The 19,266-nt window shown below is 51.3% G+C and overlaps 1 long non-coding RNA gene across 1 annotated transcript in view; it reads right to left on the bottom strand.

The window, feature by feature from the left end:
- Nucleotides 1–12,434: 12,434 nt before the first annotated feature.
- The window catches only part of LOC105708288 (uncharacterized), a 45,687-nt gene continuing 38,855 nt past the window's right edge, over nt 12,435–19,266 (bottom strand). Inside the window, exon 3 of the long non-coding RNA XR_001105278.2 lies at nt 12,435–13,853. This is a non-coding gene — a long non-coding RNA (uncharacterized LOC105708288). The remainder of the gene's footprint in view (nt 13,854–19,266) is intronic.

The following is a 19,266-nucleotide window of genomic DNA, read 5'->3' as shown; positions in this document are numbered from 1 at the left end:
AGCTGTGGGTCACTGAGGACACGTCACAACCCTAGAACAAAGCTGGGCTCTTATATAGCTCAGTTCTCCTGAAGGGCAGGGTTGGAGTTTGGAGAGAATGGTTAGGGCAGCCTTACGTGGGAGGCGGAGATTCTATTTCCCTAGCCTTGGGAGTCAGATGTGATTTCCACCCTTTCTGGCCCCCCTCTAGGGTTTCTTTTCTGGCCTGTCTCCTTGCTCCTAGCTTATCCTCTGTGGGAATAGGTCTCAAGTTTCAACCCCAGTCTCTGCTTTCACCCACTCCTAGGGCTTCACCCATCTCTTAATAACTCCTTAGTATGTATTTAAAAATCCTTTTTTTGGGCCCGGCGCAGGCTCATGCCTATAATCCCAGCACTTTGGGAGGCCGAGGTAGGCAGATCGCCTGAAGTCGGGAGTTTGAGACCAGCCTGACCAACATGGAGAAACCCCGTCTCAACTAATAATACAAAAATTAGCTGGGCATGGTGGTGCTTGCCTGTAATCCCAGCTACCCAGGGGGCTGAGGCACGAGAATCGCTTGAACCCAGGAGGTGGAGGTTGCAGTGAGCAGAGATAGAGCTATTGCACTTCAGCCTGAGCAACAAGAGCAAAACTCCGTCTCAAAAAAAAAAATCATTTTTTTGGTCCTTTACTTTAGAAATGTAGTCTATGAACATATGCTTATAAAAATTTCCATTTCGGCCAGGTATGGTGGCTCACACCTGTAATTCTAGCACACTGGGGGGCTGAGGCAGTTGGATCACTTGACCTCAGAAGTTGAGGACCTGCCTGGGCAACACAGCAAGACTCCATCTCTACAAAAAACACAGGTGTGGTGGTGCACACCTGTGGTCTCAGTTACTTAGGAGGCTGAGGTGGAAGGATCACTCAAGCCCAGGAGCTGGAGGCTGAGTGAGCCATGATCATGCCATTGCACTCCAGCCTGGGCAACAGATTGAGACCCTATCTCAAGAAAAAAAATTTGATGTCAAACTTCTGTAATGTGTAAAGAAGTAAAAGCCTTTCTCTTTCCCTCTCATCCTATTCCCTTTTTCATAAGCAACTACTGTTAACAATTCAGTGTATATTCTTCTAGGTCTCTTACATATTCACCATATAGACATACACAAAAATAGGGCTTAAAAATTATTATATATTTATTGTGTCATGCTATTATTTTGCAACTTGCCTTTTTCACTTAAAAATGCCAGAGATATTTTCCAGGTCATGTATGGATATACCTCAATATGTATGGATATATTTCACATGACACTCCAGAATAGATTGAACCAATTCTTTATTCAAAGACATTTAGGTTGTTTCCAAGCGATGACACAATGATCTTGCTTTAATATATGTCATTTTTTGGTACAAGAATGAATATTTCCTGAGATTAAGATTCCTAGAAGTGGCATCTGTGAGTAAAAAATATTTACTAGGCCAGGCACGGTGGCTCACGCCTGTAATCCCAGCACTTTGTGAGGCCAAGGCGGGTGGATAACGAGGCCAGGAGTTTGAGACCAGCCTGGCCAAGATGGTGAAACCCAGTCTCTACTAAAAATACAATAATTAGTTGGGAGTGGTGGCGGGAGCCTGTAATCCCAGCTACTCGGGAGGCTGAAGCAGGAGAATCGCTTGAACCCAGGAGGCAGAGATTGCAGTGAGCTGAGATTGCGCAATTGCACTCCAACCTGGGCAACAGAGCAAGACTCTGTCTCGAAAGAAAGAAAGAAAAACAAAAGCACTGTATCTAACCCTGACTTCTCCAAGTTTGAAACATACATTGCCAAGCAAGCACCCATGGATGCTTGGAAGAGGGTGGCCTGCTGGTTATTGCAAGGTGAATGTCTGTAAGTGCTTCAAACTCGGCAAGTCCAGCGCCAGTCTCATTGTTCCCTCTTTTCCCATCCTGATACTCTGCCCCACAGCCTCCTTGCTTTGGTCAGCATCGTTCCTATACATGCTTTTCCCAAACACCCAAATTCATCTTTGACCAAACCATCTGTGTGTTCAGATTTGCCAAGAGGTGTCCACAGGCTATGTCTATTGTCTTGGTAAAATCATTGCTAGAACTCCATTCGTGCTCAAAACTGTTCTAGATTGTGTAATAAATTGTGTGGCCATGTTATCTATCTCTCTTCATCTGATTCCCGTTCAATCCATCACAAAGTCCCAGCAGTTCTTCCACTCTTCCCTCTGTTCCTTTACCATTGCATAGCTTAGGATCCCATCATCAGGCCTGAATGACAACAGGCTCCTAACTAGCCTCCTCACTCTGCATCTCTCCTTCCCTCACCCCATCCTTCCACTCCACTCCCAGTTTTTTTTTTTTTTTTTTTTTTTCCCAGATGGAGTTTAGCTCTGTTGCCCAGGCTGGAGTACAGTGGCATGATCTTGGCTCACTGCAGTCTCCTTCTCCCAGGTCCAAGCGATTCTCCTGCCTCAGCCTCCTTAGTAGCTAGACTACAGGTGCACACCAGCACACCCAGTTAATTTTTGTATTTTTTATTAGAAATAGGGTTTCGTCACATTGAACAGGCTGGTCTCAAACTCCTGAACTTGTAATCTGCCTGCCTCAGCCTCCCAAAGTGCTGGGATTACAAGCGTGAGCAACCTCGCCTGGCCCAGTCTTGTCTTTTTAGGCCACTTACTTTTATCATGTAATTCTCTGGCTCCCCATTGCCTACAGAACTGAGACCATTCAAGATCTGTCATAATGCCATGGCTCATCAGAACAGACATCACCCATCCCCATAAAGTCAGAAATGTGCAGCACCTTATCTGGAGCAAGGGTGGTAATCAGGCACTGGAAAAATTTTCCATACCACCCAAATCTGCATGAGATGGCCTGGAATAAGAAAGGCAAATTAATAAGAGAAAAGATCCTTTGTGATCTGAATGAAGCCCAGAAGGTGGCTAGGTGTCTCTTTGAATTCAGATCTGGGGCTAGCCACAGAGACCCCCTTGGGCAACAGTCCTTCTAGCTCATTCTTTCTCTCCCTGCCCACTTGCTTTGCTACTTGCACAATAATTCCAACCAGTTTCTCCACCATCTCTTATTCCAGAACTGAAGTCTGTAGGGCCTTTTTTTTTTTTTTTTTTTTTTTTTGAGACAAACTCTGTCTTACTCTGTCACCCAGGCTGGAGTGGTGTAGTGGCATGAACTCACCTCACTGCAACCTCCACCTCCTAGGTTCTCCTGCCTCAGCCTCCCAAGTAGCTGAGATTACAGACATGTGCCACCATGCCCAGCTAATTTTGCATTTTTAGTAGAGATGGGGTTTCCCCATGTTGGCCAGGCTGGTCTCAAACTCCTGACCTCAGATGATCGCCTGCCTTGGGCTTCCAAACTGCTGGGATTAGAGGTGTGAGCCACTGCACCCAGCTTGTGGGGACATCTTTTTGTTCTGCACAGTTTCTGATTGGCTCTTATCCAGCTGGTGCCTGCCCCCTGTACTCCACGTCAACTCTAAGAAATGCCAGATATGATCAAAGATCAAGGAACACCCAATCCTTGAGTGAGTGGGAGGGTGGAAACACAGAGCCATATAGTATGAGAAGAATTGACCCTCAAGCCACATCCTGAGGGGACTACCCTAGGGAAGCTACAAGGAGGGCCTGGTCAGAACTCCCTATCCCTCCCCACCATGTTAACTCCCACTTATCTGAGTCTTTAGGATAAGCTTTTGGAGTCTTCACCAAACCTAAGGGCACCTGCAGCCTCTCCACTCCCTTCCCTGGCATCCTCTCCCTTCACTCAGATGTTGCCAAATGGATGGTAAGCTTGGATAGGTCCTGGTGGCCGAACTCCAAACAGGGAGGGAGGCATCCTGGCCCCCTGCCAGCATTCTGTCCATAGTAATTTGGCAGGGAAATGCCAGCTGCATATATCTGCACATCTGTTTATGCCTCTGGCTTGTTATTTATTCTCTGCCTTTCACGGGCAGCAGAGCCAGAGCACACCTCAACTCTTCCCAAGTTAGATTAACTGGGGAAGAAGGCTGGGACATTCAGTCACTACAATTGCTGATGCTCATTGAAGGGTTTGCCTTCTCCAGCAGCTGCTGCCACTTTTCATAGAGACACAGAGGAGAGGAAAGCAGGGAAGGGAGGGAAAGGAATAAAGATGGGAGGAGAGGGGAGGGGAAGGCTGTAGTGTTAGAGCCATGGTTGTACTCAAATCAGGTGGGCTGATTCTGGACTCCACTGGAGAAGGGGAGTTAGCCAGTCTTTCAGGAATAATCACCCTGACCTTACTTCCTGCTAATCACCAGATTTCAGTGTGTTCTTGTATGGCAGGGGTAAGAGTCAGTCATGGGAATAAGGCTTTTAACAGAGGTTTGGTGGGATAGGCTTCTTGGGGTGCTTACATAACTTTTATTTTTTTGAGACAGGGTCTCACTCTGTCACCCAGGATGGAGTGCAGTGGCATGATCACAGCTCACTGCAACCCTGACTTCCCAGGCTCAGGCGATCCACCCATCTCAGCCTCTTGAGTAGCTGAGACCACCAGCGCGCACCATCATGCCAGGCTAATTTTTTGTAAAGACGGGGTTTCACCATGTTGCCCAGGCTGGTCTCTCACTCCTGGGATCAAGCGATCCAACCATCTCGGCTTCCCAAAGGGCTAGGATTACAGGCGTGAACCACTGTGCCCAGCCTAAATAACTTTTCTTGAGGGATTCCTGGGGTGAAGTACCTGGTGGTGAAGAATCAGAAGCCAGGCTCTGTCCCTGGGATTAAGAACAAGGAGTGAGAAGGAAGAGGGAGGGCTAAGAGGAAGGGAACAAGAAGGAAAAGGAAAAGGAGTGTTGAAGAATGAGGAAATATGTTTGGCAGGGAAGAGAGAGGGTGAAGTGGAGGGACCTGGAAGTTTGGTGATCCTTGAAATAGTTGGGGGGTGCTGTCCTTGGTCCTGACTGACAAAGGTCTCAGGAATAGCCCAGAGTGCCTGCCCCAAACTCCCTGCGATTTCCTGTGAAGGTGACCAAAGGATTTTGGAGGAAAAACAAAGAGCCAGAGCTGCATCGGATGGGAACTGAATCCACAGGCCTGACTTCGATCTCATGCCTTCTCCTTCTCCTACCTTTCCCCAAAGCAACTCCCTGCTTAATCAATGCTCCTTGCAGGAAGCAGACAGTTGCAGGCTCAGAGGAGATCTGGGCAGGACTCTTGGGGAAGGGTGCAGGTACCTGTGCCCTGAAGACCCCTGGTTCAATCCCTTCTCATGAGATAAGTTGGCTGGAAAGTGGGGGTGCCCTAAGGTGGGAGTACTGGCCTGATCAGATTAAAAGTAACCAGATCCTGCCAAAAGGCCTGGATGGACATTTTGCTTCCAGTTTCTCTCCTGTTCCTTTGCAGAACTTGAATACCAACATCATTTTTCCCTCCTTTAAAAAATTGTATGTAATGAGCTGTTCATAGGCAGGCCTTGCACAGATGGGGGTTTAATCAGCTACAGTCTAAGCACAGGATCATTCCAGCCTAATTCAATTCCTGTCAGTTCATTAGGGGAAATATTCATCACCCAGAGATTACAGCAGGGCCAAAACTCTGAATGGATTCTAAAGAGCTGTCAGTGGAGTAGTAACTGCAACTGCCTATGCAGAAGGCCATATTGTGTGGAGGGTGCCCGGTAGTCCTGGCCATGCTCTGAGACCCCTGATCCTACCAGGCTACTTCAAAAGGACTCTGTTTTGAGAACCACTGTTTTCAGACCTCAAGACAAGGCCCTGAGGGGACAGATAAGAGAGAAATACAGCTGCCTTTGTGAGTCCCTGTTTAAAGGGGACATAGAGGCTCCTCTTTTTAGGGAGCCTCTAGTCCAATGGGGGAGACATGGCTTCCACCCTCTGGACTACTCTCTGAGCTCTCTGGAGACTGCTGACTTCTCTGTGTGTAGTTTCTGCTTACATACCCGTATGAAGCTTAGAAGCTTGTTTGTTGATCACCTCTGGCTTTCCCAGGGCTACCCTCTGCCTCCCAGTTTTCTCTTGTCCTCCCTGGCAGTAGTGGTGCAGAAGTCTTGCCTTGGATGGTTCACTAATCCTAGGGTGTATCTGAACCAAAGGCACTCACAGGGCTAGACTTTGGCCTTGAAGCCCATAGTGCTTTCTGTCACCCCTGTTTCTAGGCCTCAATCCTAGACATGTCCTCTGGACTGAGGAGAGCTGGTCACCTGTGAAGCCTATCTCCTCTGCCTAGGCCTTCTGCCCTTTTGCTCACCTGGGCCAAGACAGAGGATGGGAGAGAGGAAAGATGGAGCCTGTGGCTTATCCTCATATGTGGGTGAGGGAGAGCTTCCTGGAGCTGAGACCAGAAAGATAAGTGGGAGGTACCCAAGCGAGGGGCAGGGGAGGATTTTTGCCCTCATTGAGCCCCTATGCTCCCTAGACTTTTTCTTTCCCAGACTCCTGGGATCATTCTTGGCTCAATGCCCTTCAGTCAGTCTCCATGAGCCCTCCACCTCCACCCACACCCTTCCCAGCATCCAGCTGCCTAGGGAGTCCCTCCACTCTGAGACTACATCAGGACAATATTCCACAAGGATTCAGTTGGAAGACTTCTGACCTGGAGGATGGGTTCTGGCTGTTTCTCAAAGGGAGCAACCAATGCCTAGAAGGCACATAGGCTCTGCCACTCTCAGACCCATCTTCTTAGGAAGGAATCAGAGACAGCAACAAGAATGCAGAACAAAAGGCCAAGGAGCATGATAGAGGGGACAAGATCCAGGTCAGAAACGAAAGCTCAGCTGAACCACAGTGATGCTTGAGAGTTGAGAGGGCTGGGCAGATCCACAAGCACCTTTTCATTTGGGCACAGGTATAACCTACCTTGAACTTGGGACATGGAGCCAGGTCCTGCCGCTGAATGGGCAGTTATAATATAATTGGGAGCCTGGCTAGAAACCTTGTTTTCCCACTTACTAGCTAGGGAATCTTTTGTCAACCACTTTTTTTTTGTTTTGTTTTTTATATTTTATTTTATTGAGATGGAGTCTCCCTCTGTCATCCAGGCTGGAGTGCATGGTGCAATTTTGGCTTACTGCAACCTCCACCTCCCAGGTTCAAGTGATTCTCCTGCCTCAGCCTTGCAAGTAGGTGGGACCTACAGGGGTGTGCCACCACTCCTGGCTAATTATTGTATTTTTAGTAGAGACAGAGTTTCACCATGTTGGTCAGGCTAGTCTCGAACTCCTGAGCTCGAGCAATCCACCTGCCTTAGCCTCCCAAAGTACTAGAATTACAGGCGTGAGCCACTGCAGCCATCCTGTTTCGGTTTTTTGACATACAGTCTTCCTTTGTCACCTAGGCTGGAGTGTAGTTGTGTAATCATAGCTCAATGCAGCCTCAAACTTCTGGGCTCAAGTGATCCTCCCATCTTAGCCTCCCAGGTAGTTAGGACTTCACATGGGTCATCAAAAAAATTGGGGGAGCCAAACATGGTAACTCATGTCTGTATTCCCAGTGCTTTGTGAGGCAGAGATCGCTTGAAGCCAGTTGGACAACATAGCATGACCCTATCTTTACAAAAAAAAAATTAAAAATTAGCCTGCTGCAGTGGTGTGTACCTCTCAGCTACTCAAGAGGCTGAGGTGGGAGGATTCTTGAGCCTGGGAGCTTGAAGCTGCAGTGAGCTGTGATTGCACCACTGCACTCCAGCCTGGGTGATGGAGCAAGACCCTGTCTCTAAAAAAAAAAAAAATATATATATATATATATATATATATAGTTTATTAAACACATACCAAATTTTATTTCAAGGAACTAGTTGATACAATTGTGTGGGTTGGCTAAGTAAGTCTGATATCTGTAGGGCAAGCAGTCAGGAAGGAAAGATTAGGAACAAGCTGGAACCCCCTGGGCACTAGCAAAGCTGCTGTCCACAGGCAGTCGGGATGGGAGAACTTAGCAAAGGAAGAAGAATTCTACACTCAGCTGCTGTCTGGAGCATCCTGTATCAGGGAGAGCCCTGATCCTTTACAGGTTCATCTGACTAGGTCAGGCCCATAGAGGATAATTTTCCTCATTTAAAGCCAACTGATTTAAAGGACTTTGATTACATCCTCAAAGCCCCTTCACAGCAGGACCTAGATTAGTGTTTGTTGAGTACCTGGGAGAAGGTGTGTGAAGCTGCAAAACGCCTGCTGTCTCCCTTCTGTTCTTCTCAGAGCTTAGCCCAACCTAGTTGACACACATGCACACAAGTGCCACAGGAGGAACATGATTTTTATGACAATTAACAGTTAGAAGTCCGGGCACAGTGGCTCATGGCTATAATTCCAGCACTTTGGGAGACTGAGGAGGGCAGATCACATGAGGCCAGGAGTTTGAGACCAGCCTGTGCAACATGGCAAAACCTTGTCTCTACTAAAAAGACAAAAATTAATCGGGTGTGGTAGTGCACGTCTGTAGTCTCAGCTACTTGAGAGGCTAAGGTATGAGAATCTCTTGAACCTGGGAGGTGGAGGTTGCAGTGAGCCGAGATCGAACCACTGCACTCCAGCTTGGATGAACCTATCTGACAGGATTCAACTCATTGAGAAGCTGGGGCACTTATTCCTTAGCAAAGGGAGGCTAAGGAGATCCCATCCTGAGTTTCTCATAGTCAGAAGTAAGGGTGTCTCTATGGGACTTGTGGGGCTTATGGACATGGTGTAGGATGGGGAGAACCTCAGGATTAACCAGTACTCTTGGGGGTCCTCTGCTCTGGCTTTTTGGGGTCACCAGAGCTGGAGCTACAATGGCAGTTGATGGAAATAGCCCTCAGTGACCAGTGGGGCTTCAGCAGGTAATTACCCGGCAAAAGCTGGGCGCTGACAGGGTAATTATTAGCTTCTAATTGCAGGGCAAACTCAGGCCAGCCAGGATCCTTCTCTCCAAAGCAGAGGGCATTACTATTTGCATAGCAATTAATTACTTTGGGAGCTACTGAATTTAATTACCCACTAGTCCACCAGAGCCAATAATTTAATTACTCTCAGAAACAGGGTATTTATTTCTCAGTTAGTCTGAGCAGGTAGCTCCTACCTTGGGGAGTGTGCCTGGGTGGTGACCCCTGAACTGATGGTCCTTGGTCTGAGCAGGCACAGAACAGTGACCTCGGTGCCGGCAGGGAGCGCCCACACTGTGATGCAGACAGACACACAAGCACACACAGATACAGGCCATTGTAGGGCACGCAGACACATGACACCATGTGCCAGCCATGACCCATGGCCTGGTGCTCAGATGTACAGTAACTCATTGTAAGTGGGGCACACACACCCAGCGAGAATTACACACATGGTGAGGAACGTGCAAAGAGGCCAAAGAGGGAATTTTGGCTCAATCATTTTGCCACTATTGTTTTGCCTAACTGCATCAAAGTGTATTTGTGGTATCATGTACTTTGGTCAATAGACTGTGGTTCTGAGCCCATCTGGAATCCATCTTCATCCCTGATGCCTCTCAGGATGAGGTTTGGGTTGGGACAGAGTAGGGGCTAGGGAGGGCCTGGCACTGTCTATTTTAAACATCATTTGATTTTTTTTTTTTTTTTTTTTGAGATGGAGTCTCACTTTGTTGCCCAGGCTGAAGTGCAATGGTGCGATCTTGGCTCACTGCAACCTCACCTCCCTGATTCAAGAAATTCTCATGCCTCAGCCTCCTGAGTAGCTAGGATTACAGTCATCCACCATCACTCCCAGCTAATTTTTGTATTTTTAGTAGAGACAGGGTTTCACCATGTTGGCCAGGCTGGTCTCGAACTCCTGACAGCAAGTGATCCTCCCACCTTGGCCTCCCAAAGTGCTGGGATTACAGGTGTGAGCCACTGTGCCTGGCCACATCACTTGATTTTTTTAAAATCCTGAAAGTTGGTTTCTGCATCAAAATGGCCATGTTAAAATGTCATATATGCCTGAGAGACAGGAGCTGATAGACGACCCTGAGGTCTGGAGGCATCTAAAGACTTCCAAATAGAAAGCAGTCCCTAGGAACAGAGCTGAGTTGGGTCCAGCCCTTACTCTTCTTCTGGAGGGAGGCATGAAGGGATGGGGTGTGTCTGGGTTAGCTTGCCCGGTGTTGGGACCTCCAGTCCTGCTTGAGAAAGCCCAGAGTGGGCGGTGTCTGCCACGTCTGCTCTCCCTGAAGTCCACACCTCCTCTTCCTTGTCATTGTTTCCCATTGGCTGCCTGGGGGGCAATGGTTGGAGGTAGCTAAGGCAATGTAGTTTTCACCTCCATCTGCTCGGCGAATGTCGAATGTCGGAAGTCCCTGGCCCTGGAGCTGGGGATTCTAGTGTTAGAAGCAGCCTTGCTGCTTGGTGGGTTGCCCATTCCTCTGGGCCGGTGGGCCCAGGTCTTTGTGCACTGCCTCCAATGAGGAAGGGTGGAAGAATGGGGCCTGCTTCCCTTGTTCTCCACTCCCTTCCTCCTGAGGGTCTCAGATAGATCAAGTGGGCACTGGTTATTCTGTGGTTGCCTTCCTCCCTCCCTTTCCTCAGGTGACTCTGGAGCCCCTGCCATGTGCAGGTCCAGAGCCAGGCCACCCCACAGTCCCACTGCCGGGTGACTTCCCAACTGAGGGCAGCCCTCCACAGCCTGGAGCTGAGTCCCTGCCGCCACCCCTCCAGCTTAGCCTCAGGCCCTCCCTAGGTGGGATCCTGTAGACGCTTCTAATGAAGTTCTCTCTGACTCTGTTCGGGACACCCACCACCCGAGGAAAGAAGCCGTGGCCTGCTCGGCCCAGGCTGCTGACAGCAGCAATCCATCTCCATCACAGTAATGGCGCCCCCATTAATCGGCCATAAACTAATAAAGCAAGCACTTTCCACCCATCACCCCCCCAACTTCATTAAGTCTTTAGTACATTAATATGTCTTACTTAGTGTCAGCCAAGCCTCTTTCTCTGTTGGGGTGGAGCATGCTGGGGTGGGCATCTCGCCCAGTGGGTGGGGGAGCATGACCCCTCTCCTGGCCTGGGCAGGGGGCTGCTGACTCAGGGCAACCCACTCCCCATCTCCCTCCTTCCCCTCCACCCACTGTCCCCTAGAGAGGCTTGAAAGGCTGTAGAGAAGAGGAAGAGCAGGAGGAACAGGAAACTGTGGAGCAGGAAAGAGGAGGAAACGGGAGAGGAAAAGGAAGGAAGAAGAAGGGGATGAGCTGGGGGGGAGGGGGGAAGCTAGGAGGAAGGGGGAGATGGGATGGGGGAGGAGCTGTGCACCTCCAAATTAAATTTGTGATTCAGGCATCAGATGGGCCGACAGCCAGAGATTAATTCAACTGATCGAGTTATAAAGAGCGGGAGGCCTGGGTAATCAATCTTGCAGCTGTCAGGCCGACAGGCAGGAGTATTAACCTGGCGAGACGGCACGTACCCGGGACTTTTTCATTTCATTCACCCCAACCACGTCCCTGACCACTTCTGGTCTGTCTCTCCAAGTAATAATAATTGTGGCTGTTAACGATGACAGAGACAGGATGAGGGGACGGGCTCCTGCGGCCGCACTTCCTCTCCCTAGCTCTCACCCACTGCTCCATCTGACCACTCCGTCTGACCACTCCCAGAAGGTAGAGCAAGGACCAGCTCATGGCACTCTTTGAGAGGTGGGGAAATTGAGGCAGAAATTCCAAAAAGACCTTCAAACAGGCCAGAGGTGGGGCTGGAAAGGTATTTTGGGATAAAGGAGAGTGTCCTAGATCCCTCTCACCTCTCAGGAATAGAATTGCCCCCGCAGTCAGCCAGACTGGCCCCAACACGCTCAGCTGTGGCCAGGGAAACTGGGCTCAGGAAGGTTAAATGGACCCCTCCTCCGGGCTATTCCACAAACCTGAGCCCTGTGTGGCTTGGGTGGAGGTCCCAGCTGCTGTTCTTCCTGGCCAGCCTTCTCTCCTTCTCTCTCTTCCAGACCCTGACAGTGTCAGTCCACACCTAGTGGGGTGGGGGTCTCCCTGCAGAGACTTGTAGAAACACCGCCCTTTGAGTAGAGAAGGGGTGGGGACGGGGGCGCCGCCTTGAAGTTGACACCTCTCTCAGCTCTGGCTAATTTTCACATCCTTCAAATTGTGATATCTCTTTCTCCTTCCTTGCTCCAGGGAAAGGAAGGGGGAGGACAAGAGGGGGAGAGAGGGGTAAATAGGTAAGAAGATGTGCTGGGGCACCTTTAGGGTCTGCTGGGAGCGAGCCAGGACCTCGGCAGTCCTGAAATCGTTATGCCAGGGCACACTGCTGGTAGTGGGGGCCTTGGAGGGTGGAGGTGAGGAACGTGAGTTCTTTCTCCCTTGCTCAGTGAGAACCAGGCACAGGGCTCGTGGAAGCGCGATGGTCCCTGCAATGCTCTCATAATGTTACCTCTTATCATTGTCATTATTGCCAGTCAGGGACCACCCCCGCTACAGACAGCAACGCTGTAACAGTAACTTGTTCACTGTGTTCTAAGTGCCAGAGACTGGCTAAAGGTTGTCTATACATTACTACTTTAATGTTGACAAAGAGCCGTATGAAGCAAGTTCTATGTCCAGCCCCATTTTACAGATGAAACCTGAGGTTCAAAGAGGTTGGGAGACTCTCTCAAGCTCTCACAGCCAGGAAACAGCAAAGCCAATACTGGGCTCCTAGCCAGAGCCTCAGCTCAGCATGGGCTAACTTTTCCCCAAGGCCCCCAAATCTCACTGTCCCCACTCTGACCCTGTCTCCACCGAGGTTCCTGTGTTCTCTGTGGGTGGATTCTGGATTTCTCCAGTCAAGCTAACCCGGGTGCCAGATCCCTCTGGGTTTGAGAAGGGTGGGGAGAGAGATGCTCCTGTTTGTTCAGAGGCAGGGTGGGGGACTGGTGTCAGAGAACACTCATCCAGGGCAAAGGGAAGAGTGGGGGCCCCCCTTGGGGAGGCTCCCCAGTGCTCTGCCCTCAAGTAACCCCAGGGAGTAGTCTCTGCCCGCTCCCCAGGCCCCAAGGCCTCTTGGGAAAAGAGAGAGTGCTGACTTGCTGAAACCCCTGCAACCCCCTCCACCTTCCCCGGGGATGGAGCAATTGGAGGGATGCCATGCTGGGTGTGTGTTGGGGTGGGAGTGGATCCTGACTTAGAAGGGCCTAGAGGAAAAGCTCTCCCTGTCACCTCCTGACCCTAGCTGGGGCTAGGTTGGAGGGGGACTGGGGACATGGGCCTGGCTGAGGCGCCAGGAGCTGGAGGCTGGAACCAGGCCAGCCTCTCTCCCAGGCTCCCTAGGACCCATTTCAAGTGGCGGCTTCCAGGCTGGCGCAGCCCGAGGGAGGCGGAGCAGGAACAAGGAGGCTGTTTCCAAGCAAAGTTTCAAAGGTCTCTTTTCCTGGGCTCCCACCCCCTTGCTCAGGGCAGCCACTGATTCTGCCCTGTCAGTCTTGGTGTTTCTTCCTCATCTGAGACCAAGGCCGGTGGAGGGACCCAAGTCCCTGGAGGTCTGGTGTGTACCCATCCTGTCCCATCTTGAGGTGGTTCTTGTGCTTGAGTGGGGATAGATGGAGACCACCAGCACAGACCCTCAGGAACCAGAATCCTCAAGTCTTCAGGCTTTGATCAGTGGGGTGGCTGGGAGATTTCGCCTATCATGGCTGCTCTCTGCTCCCACCTTGTCCCGTCTCATGAAGCCTTCTCATTCCTGCAAGATCCTACATCAGGGGCCTCTTGTGGCATTAGAGATGGAGGTGTTCTCTGGTTTCTAGTCCTCTCCACCCATCAAGGTGGATGTGGAATCAGATCCCCGCAGGCTGTCTTGTGATCACCACGATTGTTCTTCCTGCCTTCTCTGTGCCTTAATTCTCCATCTGTAGGTAATGGAGAGAATGTTCTCTGAGATCTCCACCTCCTCTGCCTTAGGATGGGGCAAGGTGGGTTGCTGGGAAAAAGAGAGGAGAGATCTTTTTAGGCAAATCACATAGAACACCTGTTTCTAAACCTGGTCATCCTTCCATGCCTCTGTTTCTTCATCTGTAAATTGGAAGAAATAACACCTACTTCCTTGGGTTGGTGGTGATGCCCAAGTGAGATGGCAGAGGGGGCCTAGCTCTGTGTCTGGCACGCTTTGGTGCTGAATACATATTTGAAGCAATCAGCCAGAGGGGGGAAGTGCTGGAGTGTGTTGAGGGTGTGGACTTCAGGGGAGAGACTCTCCTTCCTCGCCCTCAGTCTTCTCACCTCCCAGCTCTCTGATCCCTCACTGTGACAAGCCCAGGCGGAAGCCCTCAACATGAGCACCCCAGCTCTGAAGAGTGCTTGGATGAGGCTGGAGAATGCTGGTGGACAGGGTTGCATTCGAGGGATGCGTGTGTCTCCACATACTTGATTTGAGACAGGGGCTATTTGGACATCAGCCAGGCTTTGTGTATATATGAATGTGTGTGTGTGTGTGTGTCTGCATGTGTGTGCATGTGTGTGCGAGTGAGTGGGCTCAATGGCTGGCACCAAAATACTTGCCGATTAATCTTTGTCTTCCGAGCACCCAGCCCTGGTGCCCGGGAAGCTCTGGGGCCTGAACTGGTGTCCAATGGGCCTGAGGGGGCAGAATCAGGCCCAGGAAGATGGATTTCCCTGTCCTCTCAGCTTCTACCCAGCAGGGAAGCAGGGAAGGCTGCTTCATTTTGTTTAATGGGATACTGGGGGGGAGGACAGTAGTCATGGGGCATTAACTGCTAATTGGGTCCATAATAAAGTTAATAAAGCTCTTATGGTCTTTGCCATTAAGTCTAATTAAGGGGGTGCTCTGTGGCAAGGAGGGGGGTGTCGGCAGGGAACGGGTACTGGGCTCTTGCTGGCAGGAGCAGGTGATGGGGAAGCTGGCAGCCATGCCAAGGCCAGGAGCTGCACTGGCTTCTGAAGCCCACTGCTGGCTGGGCTCCCGAGCAGCTCCCCTGGGGATTGGAGTGGTTGAGGTGGACAGGAAGGGAAAGGGTTTACTCTGTGCTGTTCATAGGAGTCCAGGGGGAAAAATCATTAACCTCAGCCCCAATACCAACACCCTTGAAGAGCCTCAGAACATGGAAGAAATATCTTCAAGGAGAGTTGGCACAGACAAGCTATGGGCTTTAGGGCATGGCTTGGCTTGTGTGTGCTGGATGACTGGGGAAGTTGCCTAACCTCTCAGCCTCAGTTTTCCCTTCTGTAACATGAGGATAAAAACAGCATGGTTAGGAGGGCTCCAGAGCTATATGGTGGGAGGCAGCTAGGTGAGTGACTGCGGTGCTGTTATTCTTTTTATGAACTCTTGTTTATTTTTTTTGCAATTATACAAGAATGCTTGATGAAGCTGTCTCCTATATACAGAAGCATACAGAGTGACCCTCTCATCCCACTTTTCCCTCTGTCATCAATGTGGTGGTTATTCTTCCAGAGTTTTGAGGATATATTTATATAATATATGTGTGCCTGCAGAAACACATAGTTTGCTTTCTTTTTTCTTTCTTTCTTTTTTTTTTTTTGAGACAGAGTTTCACTATTGTTGCCCAGGCTGAAGTGCAATGGCGTGATCTCAGGTCACCGCAACCTCTACCTCCTGGGTTCAAGAGATTTTCCTGCTTCAGCCTCCCTGGTATCTGGGATTACAGGCATTTGCCACCATGCCTGGCTAATTTTGTAATTTTAGTAGAGTCAGGGTTTCTCCATGTTGGTCAGGCTGGTCTCGAACTCCTGACCTCAGGTAATTTGCCTGCCTTGGCCTCCCAAAGTGTGGGATTATAGGTGTGAGCCACTGTGACTGGCCCTTCTTTTTTTTTTTTAAGACAGGATATCACTCTGTCACCCAGACTGGAGTGCAGTGGCTTGATCATGGTTTACAGCCAAACTCCTGGGCTCAGGCAATCCTCCCAACTTAACCTCCGGAGTGGACGGGACCACAAGCATGTGCCACCAAACCCAGCTAACTTTTAAGTTTTTTGTAGAGATGGGAGTCTCCCTATGTTGCCCAGGATGGTGTCAAACTCCCGGGCTCGAGCAATCCTTCTGCCTCAGCCTCCCAAAGTGCTGGGATTACAGGTGAGAGCCACTGCACCCAGTGCTGAGATGACAGGTGTGAGCCACTGCGCCCCGCCCACATTGTCTTCTTGAGCGGCCACATGATATTCCATCATATGGCTATGTTTTAATCATGTTGCTTGTTCCCTAGCTTGTTTCTAGCCTTTAGCTCTTACAGTACTGCAAAAATACCTTGATATATTTCTCTGAGCACAAGTGCAGGACATACATAGACAAATTCCTTGAAGTGGTATTGTTGGGTCAAATGACATGTTCATTGGACATTTTTGATAAATATTTCCAGACTGCACATGAAGATGATCATACCCCAATATCAAACCGGCAGAGGGGCTGCCTCCCAGGCGCTCAGCTCAGCCAGCTCAGTTGCATTCAGACACACTCCTGGGCAGCTCCGGGGATGGGGGAGTCCCAAGGAGAGTGCGTAGGACAGGGAGTACAGCTTCCCCTGGGAGAGGCGGGACAGGAGAGACAGGAGCCAGCCATGCCTCTAAGCCTGAGAAAGCCACTGGGTAAACTCCGTTGTCAAAAGGGAGGGAGAGTTTCAGTCAGGGTCAGGGGTTAATGCAATGGAGCTACTGAAACACGCTGTGCAAACAAAACAAGCTGGGGGAGGGGAGGGACCAGCCCTCTGGCCACAGGGAGGGAGATGGGCCAGTCAGTCTGCACTTGGCCCTTCCCTGGGCAGCTGCCATCGTGGGCACAGGTTCTGGGCTGCTGAGTACCTGGTGGCCAGGCTGCTGGGCTCTAAGGCCAAGGGGGCAGCATTCTCCTTCTGAAGGCTGCCCCAGCCCAGGGCTGGCACGGGAGGCCCTCCCCACCTCCAGGGCCCCTCCACAGGTAATCCCCCTGGAGCCCTGAATGGGAGGCTTTGGGTGGTATTAGAAGTGAGGTTGGCGGGCCCTGGAGCCAAGCCCAGCTTTTAGAGCATTCCTGGGCATTAGGGCCCCCTGTCCCAGCCTAGCCTTGCCCTCACCCCACACAGCCCCAGGGGCTTCACTGCCTCAGCCGCTGCTGGCCTAATTACAGGTGTCCATGTCAGGGTCAGCAGTGGAGTTAATTCCGGGCTTGTCTTGGGGTGGCCGGGTCTCATTAATGGAGTCCCAAAGAGTCCAGGGATGAGCCAGGCAAACAGGGGATTAGGGGCAGAGGAAGACTGCTGTCGGGGAAGGCTGGCTAGACAGGGCTGTGAGCTGGCCCCCGGGGAGGGGGCCAGCTTCAAGCATGTGTGTTCACCCACCCACACAGGCACTCATGAGACCCAGCAGTGCTCAGACACGCAGACACACACCGCCATGGGCCAAACACCCGCCAGAGACACGTATGGACTCTCACACACAGCTCACACACAGAGACACGCACCACTGGACTTAGAACTGCTCTCCGAGAAGCCTTGGGGTACAAGGAGGGTGGCGGAGATGAACCAGAGACTTCCCTCTCTAGCCAGAGACTCTGGCCTGCCCCTGCCAGCCCCCTCCTGTGCCCTCTCCCACCTTGGCCAGAGCGATGAGCTTCCTTCCCTTCTCCCTTTCCTTCAGTACCTCCTCCCACCGTGGACTGGAATTCTGAAGCACTGGTCTGTGGGTAGAATGACTGAGAGCCAGCTCCCAGCCAGGATGCAGGGAGGCGGGACTGGTTCCTCCACACCCCTCAGTCCAGCCTAGAGGGTCCCTGAGCCCAGCTGTCAGCTCACCTCCCCTATACCAACCCTGTACCTCATGACAACCCTGGGGTGCTGTGGGGAGGCAGAGCCACACTGCACAGAGGTCACCGAAGAGAAGGAGGAGGAAGAGGAGGAAGGAGCTGACAGGAGTCAGGGTTGGGGAGGGGCTGGGCAGGGGGAAATCGCTTAACCCCAAAGCCACTACTAGTCTTTGGAGCCCCTGCACTGATGGGGGCCAGCTGGAGCTGGCTGAGGACAAGGGGCCCAAGTGTGGGAATCCAGGGAGGAGGCCTCCCCGGGCTTCCTGGGTCAGCTGGGAGGAGAGTCCCAGCCGGCCCTCCTGCCACCATCCCTCCCTAGAGATTGGAGACAGGCCCCGGCTCCCTGGCTCGGTTGCTGATGGGGGATTTTTTCCAGCATTGACCTCACCCCCGCCCCACCCCAGGCTGGCTGGCCGATGCTCCTGCACTCCTAGCAGCGTGGCCATGGCATCACAAGCCAGGCAGGGGATTCAGAAACCCAGCACTTGACTCTGGAAGAGTCAGGTTTTCCCAAAGATGCCTACTTCCACCTGTGCCCACTTCCCAAGGCACCTCCAGGACTAGTATTTAGAAGTGACCCAGAGATAAGGTCCAGTCTCAGTGGCTTACACCTGTAATCACAGCACTTTGGGAGGCCGGGGCGGGTGGATCACCTGAGGCCAGGAGTTCAAGACCAGCCTGACCAACATGGTGAAACCCTGTCTCTACTAAAAATACAAAAGTTAGCTAGGCGTGGTGGCGGGGACCTGTAATCCCAGCTACTCGGGAGGCTGAGGCAGGAGAATCGCTTGAACCCAGGAGGCGGAGGTTGCAGTGGAGCCAGGATGGTGCCATTGCTCTCCAGCCTGGGTAACGAGATTGAAACTCTGTCTCAAAAAAAAAAGAAGTGACCCCAGGGACAAAGTGACTCCATCACAGAAACAGCCACTGCTCCATCCCACTAACTTCACCTGCTCATCAGTAAAGGTGCACACAGGCCAGGCTGTCACCTGTGATCACCTCACCTTGGTCCTAGGCATCAAGTCTTCCCTTCCTGGGCCCCCAGTGTCCCCCATGCCATCCCAGGACCCCACACACACTCCAGGTCCATAATTGAATATAAAGGCCCAGAAGCTAGTGCAAACAGCGGCATTAATCACCAGCAACCTGGCAGCCTCCTGCCATAGATCTTTTCCACACGTAGAATAGCTCATGTTAATCACTGCCGCTGATTTATTGTCTTCTCCGCCTTGTACATAAATTATTCACTATGGCTGGGCTGCGAAGGAATCCTGTAATGAGGGCTTCCATCCTCCCATCTCCGAGGTGGATCCTCAGACCTCCGGGTCCACCCAGCTATGGTCACTGGTGGGCCAAGGCATGGAGCCACAGGCCTGGGATTGAGGGGATAGTAGGGACTGGGGACCTCCACGAAGATTATCTGTCCCCCCAGGAGCACATATAGGCGCTCCTCAGCTCTAGGAAACAGGGCTGCGGCCTCACCTCTCCAGCTCTAGACAGGGAGAGACAGGGCAGAATGGGGCAGAGGAGGCTGTTGGGTGGACTCTGGGCTTCCTAAGGCTCTGAGAGAGTAGAACCTT

Source organism: Aotus nancymaae, unplaced genomic scaffold (genome assembly GCF_030222135.1).
Source record: "Aotus nancymaae isolate 86718 unplaced genomic scaffold, 86718_ANA_hifiasm-v0.15.2.pri h1tg000010l, whole genome shotgun sequence".
Classification (NCBI taxonomy): Eukaryota; Metazoa; Chordata; class Mammalia; order Primates; family Aotidae; genus Aotus; species Aotus nancymaae.
The sequence above is the reverse complement of the archived record's forward strand: the minus strand, read 5'-3'. Positions and strand labels throughout refer to the sequence as shown.